The sequence below is a fragment of the Cebus imitator genome, unplaced genomic scaffold, assembly GCF_001604975.1.
Source record: "Cebus imitator isolate Cc_AM_T3 unplaced genomic scaffold, Cebus_imitator-1.0 Scaffold45, whole genome shotgun sequence".
Taxonomy (NCBI): Eukaryota; Metazoa; Chordata; class Mammalia; order Primates; family Cebidae; genus Cebus; species Cebus imitator.
Window position 1 is genome coordinate 4915291 of NW_016107360.1, and position 15599 is coordinate 4930889.

Sequence of the window (15599 nt, forward strand, 5' to 3'; positions counted from 1 at the left end):
TTCAGGGAGTTAAAAGTGAAATGCTTGGGTGAAAGTATGTGTATGTGTGTGTGCATGTTTTTATGTGTGTGTATGTATGTATGTGTGTGTGCATGTGTGTGTATGTGTGCACGTGTGTGTAAATATATGCACATATCATCTTCTGTCACCAATTCCCCTGCTCCAAAAATTGTTGATGTTTCTATAGTTACTATTATAAGACTTCAAATATGGTAAATGTCTGTGCTCTATGGAGTTGCTGAAAGTATTTCTTAAGATTTTCAAGTAAACTAATATGTAGCTCTCTTTCAAAACACGCACAAAAAAATGGCTTGTATAATCACTATCTCAATGAAGAAGAGATACGAAATCTTATAAATTACTTACTTAAATGAATATATTATATGGTGGCTATATTGAAGATGTCCAACAACCTTTTATCTTAAAAAGAAATGTGCAAAGAAAAAATAGTGTCTTTTTTCCTATTACTGACTTGATGTTGTTCTCCAGCCATATACTGCTGGGTATCAAGAGGAAAAAACGTTACATTTTCGAAGTAAAAGTGTTAAGTTTCTTCTGGTCTAAGAGAGTAGTTGTACAAGGTTTGTATTTTTTAGAGAGAAGAGTCAAATATTCCAAAACGAAAGTGATATGATACCCAGATTCTTTTAAATATTTTTGCATGAATGGGTAGGGGACAGGATGGGCGAAGGGAGGGCAGGGCAAAACAGAACAGGGGGAAAGCATACAAGAAAAAGAAACAGAAAAAAAAAGAGCATTTTTATGACAAGTTTGCAGCCAGAACATGAGTGTTGTGAAAATCACCATTAAATCAAACCCAAAATGAGAAAGAAAAGGCTCATATCAACATCATCATTACTAAACACGTAGATTAGAGCAAGTCCACCACTACTGGCCATCCAACCTACAGGTGTGGGGTGATCAACAACAGAACCATTGAAAAGTTTGAGAAGGAGGCTGCTGAGATGGGAGAGAGCTCCTTCAAGTATGCTTAGATTTTAGATGAGTGAAACACCAGATTATTGGTGTTAACAAAATGGATTCCACTGAGCCACCCAAAAGCCAGAAGAGACATGAGGGAACTGAAATGCCAGATATAGGTGAAGGGGAGGAAGGCAGCAAATCACGCTGCCATGTGTGTACCTATGCAACAATCTTGCAGGTTCTTCACATGTACCCCAAGACCTAAAATGCAATTTTAAAAAGCAAAACAAACAAACAAAACAAAACCAGCACATACATTACAAAAATTGGCTACAACCCTGACACAGCAGCATGTATGCCAATTTCTGGTTGCAATGGTGATAACACGCTGGAGCCAAGTGCCAATATGCCTTGGTTTAAGGGACAAAAAGTCACCTGTAAAGATGGTAATGCCAGCAGAACCATGTTGCTTGAAACTCTGCAATGCACCATACCAAGAACTCATCCAAAAGACAAGACCTTGAGTCTACCTCTCCAGGATGCCGACAGAATTGGTGGTATTGGTATTGTGGGCTAAGTGGATACTGGGGCTCCCAAATCCTGCACAGTGCTCACCTTTGCTCCAAAGTTACAACTGAAGTCAAATCTGTTGAAATGCACCATGAAGCTTCAAATGAAGCTCTTCCTGGGACTACATGGGCCTCAATTCCAAGAACCTTATCTGCCAAAGATGTCTTTCACATCAACGTTGCTGGTGACAGCAAAAATGATCAGTGGGAGCAACTAGCTTTACTGCTCAGGTGATTATCCTTCACCATCCAGGTCAAATCAGTGCTGGCTATGCCGCTATTCTGGATTGTCAAACAGCTCACATTGCTTGCAATTTTGCTGAGTTGAGGGAAAAGATTCACCATCATTCTGGTAAGAAGCTGGAAAATGGCCCTACATTCTTGAAATCGGGTGATCTTTTTGTCATTGAAATTGTTTCTGGCAAGCCCAGGTGGATTGAGAGCTTCTCTGACTGTCCTTCTTTGGGTCATATTGCTGTTTGTCATAAGAGACAGACAATTGCTGTGGGTGTCATCAAAGCAGTGGACAAGAGGGCGCTGGAGGAAGCAAGGTCACCAAGTCTGCCCAGAAAGCTCAGAAGGCTAAATGGATATTATCCCTACTACCTAACACCCCAGTCTGAATCAGTGGTGGAAGAACAGTCTCAGAATTGTTTCTTTCAACTACCCATTTAAGTTTAATACCAAAAAAACAGTTAATGATAGCAATGCCTTGTAAAGTCTTCAGGAGGAAAGGAGAATGTTTTGTGGACTAATTTGGGTTTTTTCTTTTTTCATGTGACAGTTTTAAGCTATTAGTTTTCAGAATCAGTAAATTTTAATGAAAACAACTTAACCAAAAATCTGTCACAGAATTTTGACACCAATTAAGATAAAGTTTAATGAGGAAAAAAGAAAAGAAAGAGAAAAGGAAAGAAAGATAGGTGATGTGTTGCATGTTCTCACTCATAGGTGGGTGTTGAACAATTAGAATGCATGGACACAGGGACGGGAACATCACACACTGGGGTCTGTTGGGGGGTGGGGGACTAGGAAAGGGATAGCGGGGGGTGGGGAGGTTGGGGAGGGATAACATTGGGAAAAATACCTGATGTAGGTGACAGGGGGATGGAGGCAGCAAACCACCATGGCATGTGCGTACCTATGCAACAATCCTGCAAGATCTGCACATGTACCCTAGAACTTAAAGTATAATGAAAAAAAGAAAGATAGGCGATGTGTCCATGGAGAAATCCTGTGTGTGTGTGTGTGTGTGGGGAGGGGGCATGGTGGTGTAGAAGATGATGGTAAGACACATGAAGTTGTTCAGACCTAAGGTCAGGATGAAGAGTGGAGAGATTTTCCTTCTGGTGACAAATGGCTGAGGACAACAACAGGTGCCACCATGAGAGCCCAAAGAGCCAGACAAACCAGCAACAACTTAGCAGCAGCAGAACAAGTCATCTGAGATATGAGCCAGGTAGGCCATCTAGCCATGGATACAAGCTAAATCCCCAAATCCCAGAAGACAGCACACAGGCCCGAGGGTATGGTATGAAAGCCCCCTATCCCTCAGCACAAAAATTTTCCATAAACTCCATTCTATGCCCAGATTCCAGAAGAGGAAAGAACTGTGAAAGAATGAACATTTACTTTAAATAAATTCTTTTCTATTCAGACTCTTTTAAAGAAAAATTATTTATTAAAGGTTTCAAACATTAAAACATTAAAGAAAATACTGTAATGAACTGCCATATATTTTGATTCTAGAATCAAGACATTGCCATGAACATATCACCTATCTTTCTTTTTCTCTTTCTTTTTTTTTTTTCCTCATTAAACTTTATCTTAATGGGTCTCAAAATTCTGTGACAGATTTTTGGTTAAGTTGTTTTCATTAAAATTTACTGATTCTGAAAACTAACAACTTAAAACTTCCACATGAAAAAAAAAAAACCAAAATGGTACACAAAACTTTCTCCTTTTCTCCTCAAGATTTTACAAGGTATTGTTATCATTAACCAGTCTTTTACTTTTAAACTTAAATGGCAAGTTTTTAAAAAACAGTTCTGAAACTATTTTTCCACCACTGATTAAGACTGGGGTGTCAGGTAGTAGGGATAATATCCATTTAGCCTTCTGAGCTTTCTGGGCAGACTTGGTGACCTTGCTTCCTCCAGCGCCCTCTTGTCCACTGCTTTGATGACACCCACAGCAATTGTCTGTCTCTTATGACAAACAGCAATATGACCCAAAGAATGACAGTCAGAGAAGCTCTCAATCCACCTGGGCTTGCCAGAAACAATTTCAATGACAAAAAGATCACCTGATTTCAAGAATGTAGGGCCATTTTCCAGCTTCTTACCAGAATGATGGTGAATCTTTTCCCTCAACTCAGCAAAATTGCAAGCAATGTGAGCTGTCTGACAATCCAGAATAGCGGCATAGCCAGCACTGATTTGGCCTGGATGGTGAAGGATAATCACTTGAACAGCCAAGCTAGTTGCTCCCACTGATAGGTCATTTTTGCTGTCACACACACATGGGGGTTCAGATAGCAGAGGGACTCTCTGAATGGTCTTGCACTCTGAATTGGCCATGAGGCACCAGGAACCTCAAGCTTATGCTTCAAAAGCTCCTTCTGCTAATATTGCATTATAGCTCTAAATCATGATGTCTTTCTCAAGTAAATGTGTAGGTTTGTCTGGAGGATCTGCCAGGGAAAGCAGGCCACCAGCCCCCACACCCTCAGCTTTCATAATATGCATCTGGATTTGCTATGGCAGCCCCCTGCCCAGCTCCACCACCACCATATTCGGCCCAAGAAAGGCACAAGCAAAGACACTACCCTTCTCTCCACTTCAAATCACTTATTTAAAAGTACATGTTGTATTATGTAACTTTGACTCTAAATATGGAAATTTGCAGAAACCAAACATTGCCCCCAATCCTTGGCCCAGGCACATCATTTTGGATAAGTCAGAACCTGAGTGAAAAGGTAACTGCATAATTTTGAGTCTTCCAGTCCCAAGTTCATCCTTCTGTCTACAGTACCTTCTTAAGCATGTCTTTACTAATTTTTTAATCATACTCCCATCTATATTTAATTAACAATGGAGCTGAATGATATTCACAGGTGTTTTCTATGTCATAGACACACTGATCTAAGTTCAGTAACCCTGAAATTAGAGATAGGGATAAGATATTAAATCAGCAATGAGAAGCACCGTGAATGAAAATAGATGCTTATTCACTGCAAAAGAATAATGATGCCTCTGCACTCTGAAATAAAAATGGTTACTAGACAAATACTTTTATTTTACACTTAAGCTAAGAACAAATTAGTTGTAAGTTCTAAATAGAAGAAATCACCATGTATCCTTTGTATTTCAAGTCTTTTTTTTTTTTGCAGGTACATAGCCATGTAAGCTACAAATAAATATATATTGCTGAATTAATTTTATTTGAATTTGAAGTGGGCTATCTTTGGCTACTTACATTATCTTGGAAAACTTTGGAAATAACACTAAATCTGACAAAGGAATTCAAATTAAATGTATTGTCTTTGTATGTCTTCTCAAATGAGCAAAATTTATTTTCTTCAATCTTAATATACAGTTTAAGGCCTTCAGAACTAAACAATTTCAGCTACACAAAATTCTATGATTAGTAAATCTGAATCATGTACCATAAAAGATCAGTGTAACTTCTGCTTTATCCTTGGACATAATGTATTTTCCACGAACTTAGGAACTGAAAGTGAAACTAAGCTTATCTGTTGTGTTGTTGTTGGTTATGGTGGTTGTTAGTTTTTTGTTTTTTGTTTTTAACCTCTGTCTTATTTGGCTGTGTCCACAGATCACGGGTTTGCCAATTTTTCATTTTCTGTGAGCCCTACCTTCCAATGGCCTTCTGAAACTTTTTATTTCAAGATCTGTTTTCAAGATACACTCAGGAATCCACTGGCTCAGTAGTTCATGGCTCATCACTGAATTCCTAAAGATCTCGAATTCCCTGAGATTTTGGATTCCCTGGGATTTTCTATACTCCACTGAGTTCCATAACTATTGTATCAACTTGCATCCTTATTGTCTTGAAAATATATTAATAGGAGTTTTATATTTTTAAGTCCATTAAGCATTCAGATGGCTGCACTCAGCTTCTACACCAACTCTTTTTGATCACTGGTCCAACCTTTCCTAGGACAGCAACTCCACAGCTCTTCTTATAGTGTTCCTTACCTCAGAAAATGGCAGTGTTATTCTTCCAGTAGCTCAGACTGAAAACCTTAGAGACACCCTCCACACTTCTCCTTCACTCACACTCCACTTCTAGTCCATTAGTTTTATTTTCAAATATGGTTCAAATCTAATCACTGTTCACTACCTTCACTATTCCCATCTGGGTCTAAGTCAGCATCACTGCCATGTTAGATTAGTTTCCTAATAGGTCTTCATGCTTCCATCTTGAATACCCTTCCATCACTCCCAACACACACACACCAAATTATTTACACCACAGTCAAAACAATACTATAAAATACTTTTGCTTATTGATGTAGCACATACTTCCACAGCATTAGTTTGTGCCAGGAACTGCTCAAAACACTTTACAAATATTAACTATTTTAATATTTATTCTAATCCTATGTAGCAGGGGCCATGATTATCCCACTTTACAGGAAAGAAAGCAGAGGCACAGAGAAAAATAACAATAATTGCCCAAAGTCACCCAGCTAACAGGTCAGAAAGCCAGGACTCAACCCAGGCAGCCTTAGCTCCAGACTGCATTTGCTCAGAGCATGGCATTGCCCTGCCCAAGAACACCCATCACCTTCACGTCTCACAGAGTGAAAGCCCGAGTCCCCAAAAAGCTTATTAGAGTCTATATATCACTGGTCCACCTTAGACACATCATGCAATCTCCCATCTCAGGGTCTTTGATATGTACTTTTGCCAAGAACACTCATCTTCCATGTATGCATTTGTCTTGCCCTCTCTCTTCCTTCAGCTTCCTGAGCAAATAACAGTGAGGACTTCCCAAATTCACACTTATGCCTTGCCTAACTTCTTTACTCTGCTTTATTTTTCTCCAAAGGACTTATTACTGCCTAAATATATGCATTTGTTTGTTTGCTTTTCTCTACCTCCTCCCTTTGAAGACGTAGGCTCTATGAGGCAAGGGTTTCGTCCTGTGTTCCCTGCTCAATCTCCAGTGCCTAGAATGTAGGAGGCCCTCAATTACCATCTGTTGGGCAACTGAAGAATTATTGAATGAATTGGGAAGATGAGTGTGTAGAAGGCAAACACATTTGTGGAAGAGGAAATAGGCAATCTAGATTTTTACTCTTTCTGCCCTGCCGCTTTGACCCCAGTGCTATTTAGCCTGACATTTTAACCCGGATGTTTGCTTTTTGCTTCAACAGGACCCACAATAAAGTGATTCAACATATATAAATGATTAGATTTGTAATGCCATAAGCCAATCCAGTATATAAAATAATCCTAAAATATTTGCAGAAGATTATTCAGCTTTTTTATGGTTTTGATAAAATTTAAATATACCACTTTAAATCATGTATAATTATAGTACAACTCCTATAGAAAACAGTATGGAGGTTTAAAAGAACTAAAAATAGAAGTGCTATTCAATCCAGTAATCCCACCACTGCATATTTACCCAAAAGAAAAAAAATTTTTTTCCAAAAAGATACCTGCACTCATATGTTTATCACAGCACTATTCATAATAGCAAAGATATGGAATCAACCTAAATGTCCATCAAAGAACAACTGGATTAAAAAAATGTAATACATACACACACACACACACACACACTAAAACTCAGCCATAAAATATGTCTTTTGCAACAACATGGAAGGAACTGAAGGAACTGGAGGCCATTATTCTACGTGAAATAACTCAGAAAGTCAAATACCACATGTTCTCACTTATAAATGGGACACAGCTAAACATGGACATAGACAGTGAAATTATAGACACTGGAGATTCAGACGGGTAGGAGGATGGGATGGGGTTTAGGGATGAGAAATTACCTAATAGGTACAATGTACGCTATTTGGGTGATGGTCACAGTGAAAGGTCAGACTTCACCACTACACAATATGTCCATGTAACCAAACTGCACTTGTATGCCCTAAAATCTATTTAAATAAACAAATCACACATAATTAACATGATTAGTAAAAATAACCAATACAAATATTCTACTCATGGGAAAACTTTTTATAGTTTAAAACTGACTACAGACAGGCACGTTGGCTCACCCCTGTAATCCCAGTACCTTGGGAGGCCAAGGCAGGTGAATCACTTGAGGTCAGGAGTTTAAGACTAGCCTGGCGAACATGGTAAAAAAAAAAAAAAAAAAAAACCCTATTAACAAAAAAAAAAATTAGCCGGGCTTGGTGGTGGGCACGTGTAATCCAAGCTGCTTGGGAGGCTGAGGCAGGCGAATTGCTTTAACTCAGGAGGCGGTGGTTGCAGTGAGCCGAGGTCACGCCATTGCATTCCAGTCCAGACTGGGCAAGACTAACACACACACACACACACACACACACACACACGGCAAGACTACATCACACACAAACCCCTTGACTAAAATCTCTGTCTTATCAATAAAATTGATACCTACGAGGAGAGTGGATATCCCCAGGGCAGAGTACCTGATTTGTCGTCTTCGTCCTCGTTGCCCTCTTCCTCCTCCTTTTCCCTCCTCCTCCAGCCGGCTCAGCCGCCAGCGTCAGACTCCTCCTTCGGCGTCTCGGCGTCTCGGCGCGGGGCCTTCCAGGCGACAGGCGACAGGGGCCCAGTACCCTTCGGCCGGAAGCACGCAGCGTGGCTTCCGGAGCCCTCCCGGCAGCTGACTGCCTCGCAGCGCAGATTCTTCCTAATCTTCTGGTGAAAACTGCGGCACAAGATGGCCGCAAATAAACCCAAGGGGCAGAATTCTGTGGCCTTACACAAAGTCGTCATGGTGGGCAAGTCAGCTCAGACTCTACAGTTCATGTACGATGAGTTTGTGGAGAATTATGAGCCTGCCAAAGCAGACAGCCATCTTAAGAAGGGAGAGCGCGACGGGGAGGAAGTCCAGATGGATATGGTAGATACAGCTGGGCACGACGACTTTGATGCAATTAGAGAAAACTATTTCCTCTGTGTCTTCTCTAGTAAATGGAATCTTTTGCACCTACAGCCGACTTCGGGGAGCAGATTTAAGAGTAAAAGAAGATGAGAATATTCCATTTCTACTGGTTGGTAACAAATCAGATTTAGAAGATAAAGGGCAGGTTTCTTATCATCAAAGCACAAACTCCTTTCTTATCTTGCCCGTGCTAATAAATATAATTAGCATTGCCGTTGAAGGCTCAATTGACTGAAATTACTTTAACATTTTGGAAATTGTTGTATGTCACTGAAGCATGAATTAGAACTGCAGTGAAATTCAAATTTACTGAAAAAAGAAGTTCATGTGACTTCACCAAGGAGCAAACTTCAACTTATTTCATCATTGCCTACAGTTATCATGGTCCTGAATGTAGCATGTGAGCTTGTGTTTCTCGGGCAGTCTTTCTTGAAATATTTAATAAAGAGGTGAGATGGGGGTGAGGAAAGGTAGGAAAGAGGACTTCCTCTGGTGTATATTACAAAGCTCACATTTTATATCATATTAAAATGTCTTGGTCTACTGCCTTGAACAATGACAATTGCGAACATGATAGTTAAACTGTACCACTTTTTTAAACCAGTGTTTTGCAAAATTTAGAAGAAAAGTTTATTGGCATGGTTGTATCATGTAGTTAAACTGAGAGTAATTCATCTGTGAATCTGCTTTAATTACCTGGTGATTAACTTAGAAAAGTGGTGTAAACTTGTACATGGAAATTTTTGAATATGCCTCAATTTAGAAACTGAAAAGTACCCGCTTATGTCATTCTGGGTGTGTTCTTACACCAGGGGTCCAATGCCCCATGTGTCTTGGTGAGAAAATATATTCCCAGAATGGAGTACAGATTTTGTTTAGAAGATTCTTGAGAAGTAACTGCCTGCTAGGAGTCTGTCCAAATTTAAAATCTGTGCCATACTCTGGTTCTTGAAAATAAGATTCCAGAGCTCTTTGATTGCTTTTAATAAACTTAAAGGTCATTTAAAATGAAGGGCCAGCATATACTTGTAAGATAATTTTCGACTGCAAGGATTCAGCACCAGTTGTGTTTGAATGAACCCTCTTTTTCTCTAAGATGCTCGTCTCTGGAGATTACTTTCTGCCAGTGGTGAACATGTAAGTGTTAAGTTTTTTAATTCCTGGGAGCAGGGCACAGGAAGAAAATGTCAATAGTGCTAATGCATTTTTTATTGTTGAATGAAGAACACTGTAGCTACATTTTCAGAAGTTAACATCAAGCAGTCAAACCTGGGTACAGTGTAGAAAATGTGTTTGGTACACACTGACCAAACATCAGGCTGTGTCCCCCTTGTGTGGTATTACTGCTGGAAGAATTCCAGCACGCTGCTTGTGGACATAATTTCAGTGGGAAATATGCCACTGTCAGATAGTTTTCTCAACTTTGCAGTGGGACTACAACAGTTGATACAACAAAGTATTTTTTTTTCTTTTGCTCACTCCTAATTTCAGCTGGTCAAAGATGTATTCAGGCATTCCAGGCAACAGGTGTGTATGTAAAGTTAAAAATACGCTCTGTAGAAACTCACTCTTTAAATACTACATCCAGCTTCTTATGTTAAATATTTGTCTTTAAAGGGTTTGAGATGTACATCTTTCATTTTGTATTTCTCATAGGCTATGCCGTGTGCAGAATTCAGGTTACCAGTGTAACACTGGCCAGCGGGCCCAGCAATCTCCATGCGTACTCATTACAGTCTTATTTAACCAGAGGTCCTAACCACTAACACTGTGACTTTGCTTTGAGACCTTTCCTTTCCTGGGTACTGAGATGCTATGAAGCCACCTGTCAAAGATACATCATGTGTCTTTGGCTAATGCCACTACCAGATTTGTTTATTTGTAATCAGAGCCACTTAAAGACCAATAAACTTCTTTTTAAAATATATATATATTTAAATTAAATAATAAATATGTATAATTGATACCCGCAAGAACAAGTAATAATTATATTTTATACAAATAAGCAATAAACAATAAACCTGTACTTTTTTTTCCCATTTATTTATTTTATTGCATTTTAGGTTTTGTGGTACATGTGAAGAACATGCAAAATTGTTGCATAGGAACACACGTGGCAGTGTGATTTGCTGCCTTCCTCCCCATCACCTACATCTGGCATTTCTCCCCTTGCTACCCTCCCCAGCTCCCCACCCCCCACCGTCCCTCCCCTATTTCCCCCCAACTGACCCCAGTGTGTAGTGCTCCCCTCCCTGTGTCCATGTGCTCTCATCGTTCAAAAACCTGTACATTTTAGTCACTTAAAAATATTTACATAGCTTCTGTAGTTTCAGGCATTGTTTTAAGAGCTTTTTTTAAAAAGTAACTGATTTACTCTCATAAAATATCTTATGAGTTAGATGCTAATATGATCCTTCTTCATAGATGAAAAGGAAACAGAGAAGTTAAGTAACTTGCCCCAAGTGGCACAGTAAGCAGTGATGGAGCCAGAGTTGGAACTCATCAGTCTCGTTCTAGAGTCTGTTCAATGCTCTGCCTTCTTTCTAATAATCCTTTATTATTGATTAGAAAATTACTAATTTACATCTTATCAGAATTTATATCTGCAAAATTTTCACCAAGTTAAACTTGTTAAAACGAGGTCATGTTTTTTGCAGGGATGTGGATGGAGCTGGAGGCCATTATCCTTAGCAAACTCATGCAGTAACAAAACCAAACACCACATGTTCTCACTTTTAGGTGGGAGCTGAATGATAAGAACACATGGACACATGCAGGAGAACAACACACACTGGTGCCTATGGGAGGATGGAGGGTGGAAGGAGAGAGAGAATCAGGAAAAATACTGGGTGCTAGTGTTAATACCTGAGTGATGAAATAAGCCACACAACAAACCCTCATGACACAAGTTTACCTATGTAACAAACCTGCACATATACCCCTGAACTCGAAAGTTTGAAAAAGAGACATAGTAGCCACAAAAGAAATGACAAAAGCTCAATCAGCACAGTTTGATAGGAACTGTGATTTAATAATTTCCAGAATTCTAAGTAATTTCCATCAAAAAAGTTGATGGCAGTGAAAACAACTTCTGAAAACTAAAATTAAATTTTTTTTAATTAAGAGACATAAAGATGCCATACAAAGTAGTTATTAAAGAGTGAAACAAGTTTCATGGAGTTTGCTTTTATATACTAGCCAAGATAGACTCAGTAATGAAATGGTAACAGATAGCAACCACATTTTAGTCTTTTGGTGATTTGAACTGAAAAGCTTATTGACATGTATTGAAAGTCTCAACAGAGAGTAATGGTACAGAATCCCCATCGACATGTGACAGACATGTAGCATGAATGTCATTGTCTGAGGTGTCAAGCATCTCATATTTCATTGACCACAGCAAGTCACATGCCCAGGTCTCCCTTTAGGCAGGGTGTTCCATGCTCTGAATACTCAGAAATAGGGGATCCACTTATTAGCAAGCAGTTAGTTCAATCAAAATTCATCAGCATGTGGTTCCCAGATAAATATACAAAATTAGCACTCTGATTACAAGAAAGACAGAGCAGCAGGAAATGCCTGCAGGGCAGCCAACCAACATTTTCTGCCACCATAAATGCTGGCAATAATAAACGCAATGACAAAGCCAGCATTCATTAAGAGCTCAGAAAATGTCAGGCACTGTGCTTCTTATGTGTTTTGTCATTTAATTCCCAAGTCCTACAAGGCAAGCACTTTGTTGCCTGTGTTACAGAAAGGAAAACTGAAGAACGAAGGGTAAAATATTTCTGCAGGTCTTAGAGCCCAGAGCCCATAAATGTTGAAGCTGAGACAAGAAACTAAGCAGTCCAATCAATCTCCACTCTTAGAACTATGCCCTCATTGTGCTTCCCTTCTGATTGCGCTCGATTCAGAGCATACAGCACTTTATCTCTGGATATTGCAGGCTTTGCAACGGTATTCATCTGTGGATCTTGAGTGCAAAATAGACTTTGACCCTGGTAGTTTAGCTATAACTGGAAAGGACAACTTCCACAAAATTTTCTCATAAAGCCCGTTGCCAAGATCATCGAGAACAGCATGTGCTCTTCCAGATTACAGTGATAAGAAGCTTGATGTTGCTGAGAGCCGCAAGTCCTGATGAAGCAGCACTTCTCTAGGACAGGGACATTTCTGCCGGCCACTGCTGAATCCTGTGCTTTGGCTTCTTCGGGAGGAACTGACTGAGACTACTGGAAAACCACGTCCATGGGATTCATGCTATTGGAAAGGCCGTCAGCAGGAAATGGTCAATTGATTTCCCTAAACCCACGGAGCTTGCAGAGGGGCACTGCTGCCATTCTGTCTGGACGAAGCCATGCTATCTACTCACTTGAAGACTATAAGACCCCATCCACTTTAAGGCAAGAGTAATTGAAGAAAAAAGAATCTCTACCTAAATAAGTTGTATTCAAATAATTCATCTACACCTGGGAATTTACACCTATCATACCAAAATAAAATATAGCTAGTAGAGCATTGGTGTCTGCTGAGCTGTAAATCTCTTCAACAGGTGCTTGTTGTTATGGGCTGGGAGACACTGATGATAATGTCCTTAAGCCATTATCCCCCTCCAGCGCACACACACACATCCCATGTCTTCCTTATCTTGCCCTAGGCTTTTTTTCAAATCAATTGGATCTCTTTCAATACTCTACACCCCCCTTCGAGGCTTTCTATGATCCTTGGGGTACACAGGGCTCTGTGAGGAGGCCCTCAGAGCTATGAATTCACATTCTTCATCAGTCCATGGCTGATTTGCTATTTCCACCTTATGGGATTCTAACAAGGGATTCTAACAGGCTTCTAGTCTCCTCCGGCTATGCAACACGTAGGATACTCTAAGATACAACACATCTATTCCTTTCTGTTTGGGAGGTGGGGAGGTTAGGGAGGACTGAGCAGGATTTGGGTTTCTCCTGCGAACTCTTACATCACCATAGGTTGTGTTGATTTGGGCATAATCTCCACGCCCTTATTACCTTCAAGATTTTGTATTCTGATATTCAAGACAAGCATTTGAACTTTAAAACACGTTATCTGTCTCAAGCACTTGGCTTTTGGGACTTCTGCCTTTACTATGAGTTTTTAAGTCCATCTGGCATCTAACTGACATCCCCTTTCTAAGCAGTACCTGCTCTTCCCCTAAGAGCAATGTGCAAAGACAATTTTATGGTGGGGGAAATGTAATGGGTTCAAAGCTGCCCCGTAGAAGAGCAGGAAGGCGGTGTCAAGAACTCTAATGGATCTCAACATATTGTTTGTTAGATCTGCTTTCTGGAATGCTGAGTGTTTTCTCCTATTTTGAGATTATGCTAATTTATGTTGCATTTACTATATGCCAGCAACTTCCATGGCTTTATCCTTCAGTTCTCACAGCAACATTATGAGTTGAAGCTTTTATCTCCTTTCACTGATAAGAAAAGGGAGTCTTACAGACATTCATTAACTTGAGGAAGTTCACAAAGGTAGTAGGTGGTAGAACCAGGCACTGTGTTAGTCTGTGGGTGTACGTAGATTAATGACACAAAGATGAATGCATTGACTGGTGTAGGTATCAAACACTGAAATGAATCTTGTAAGCACATTTGGCTGGGACTATTATTGAGGTTAACACACATAGGTGGGCCATTTAACTAAGGGTTATGGAAGACTTCCTACAGAAATTCACACATGAATTGATTTATAAAGGATAAGCAGAAAAGCTAAGACTCGTGAAAAAAGAAGAGGAAGGAAAAGAAAGGAATTGCATGAACAAAAGCACAAGGGCAAGCTGAAAGAGAATGTTTTGCTCCCTGTTTTAGGCTTTTTCTCCAGTTACCTACAAGTGACCCAAAATTTCATACCTTATAACAATGTTTATCATGCCCATAAGCCTACAATTTAGATGGGACCTGCTGGGAATAATTATTCATCTATGCCCTGTCTGGCATCATCTGGGACAACTCAAAGGCTGGGAATGATTCAACTGAAGTTGACATCTAAGTTGGCATTGGCAGTAGGCTGAGACCCTAGTTGGGTCTGTGGGCTGATAATCATGCTCCTGGATGGCTCATGTGGCTGGGCTTCCTCACAGCATGTTGGCTGGGCTGCAAAAGAGAGCATCCTGAGAGACAATTAACCACGTGAAAGCCATAACGCATTTTAAAATTTATTTTATTTTTATTGATACATAATATTTGTACATATTGATGGGGTACATGCAGTATTTTGTTACACAAATACAATGTGTAATGATTAAGTCAGGGTATTTATGATATCATCCCACAAGCATTTATCATTTCTAACTATTTTGAAATGTACAATACATTCATAACACGTTTTTTACTTAGCCTTGTAAGTCATGCAGTGTCACTTCCACCATATTCAATTTGTTGAGACAGCCACAAAATGCACCCAATTTCAAGGATAAGAGGAACGACTTCAACCCTGAGAGGGCATAGCAGCGTTTTGGAAAAGCATGTAGACCTGAAAATATGGCTGTGGTCATTTTTCAAATATACAATATGGTATAACTCTAAACATAAAAGAACAATATAAAATGCAAATAGAGCCACTTTCCATAACTATACTGTATCTTTCTTGATCTAATCACACTATTAGCTGCAAGAGATCACTGATTAACTCATTTCTTACTAATAGGGGATTACTAGCAAAATGCCAAGAAAAGAATTTTAAGTCATTTGCCAGGCATCAGCATGCATTATGCATACAATGGGATAAGCACAGTACATCCCCTCATTACTGCACAAAATGCTTGTTGTGTTTTCTTGGCCACATGGCAAACAACCATTTATAAACTTTCTGTAACAAAGACTGATCTAGTAATTGTGTCAGAAGGTCTTAAATGTATTCTTGCAATTGAAAGACCATTTCAAGCTATTTGTCCCAGCCGCCACAGGGACCTGTTTTACTAAAGGCAGTATT

The 15599-nt window shown here is 39.6% G+C and overlaps 2 pseudogenes; both read left to right on the forward strand.

Annotated features, from left to right (window-relative positions):
• The first annotated feature begins 1024 nt into the window (after nt 1-1024).
• Nucleotides 1025-8393, forward strand: LOC108303104 (annotated as a pseudogene).
• LOC108303106 lies at nt 8301-8868 on the forward strand (annotated as a pseudogene).
• The last annotated feature ends 6731 nt before the right edge of the window (nt 8869-15599 follow it).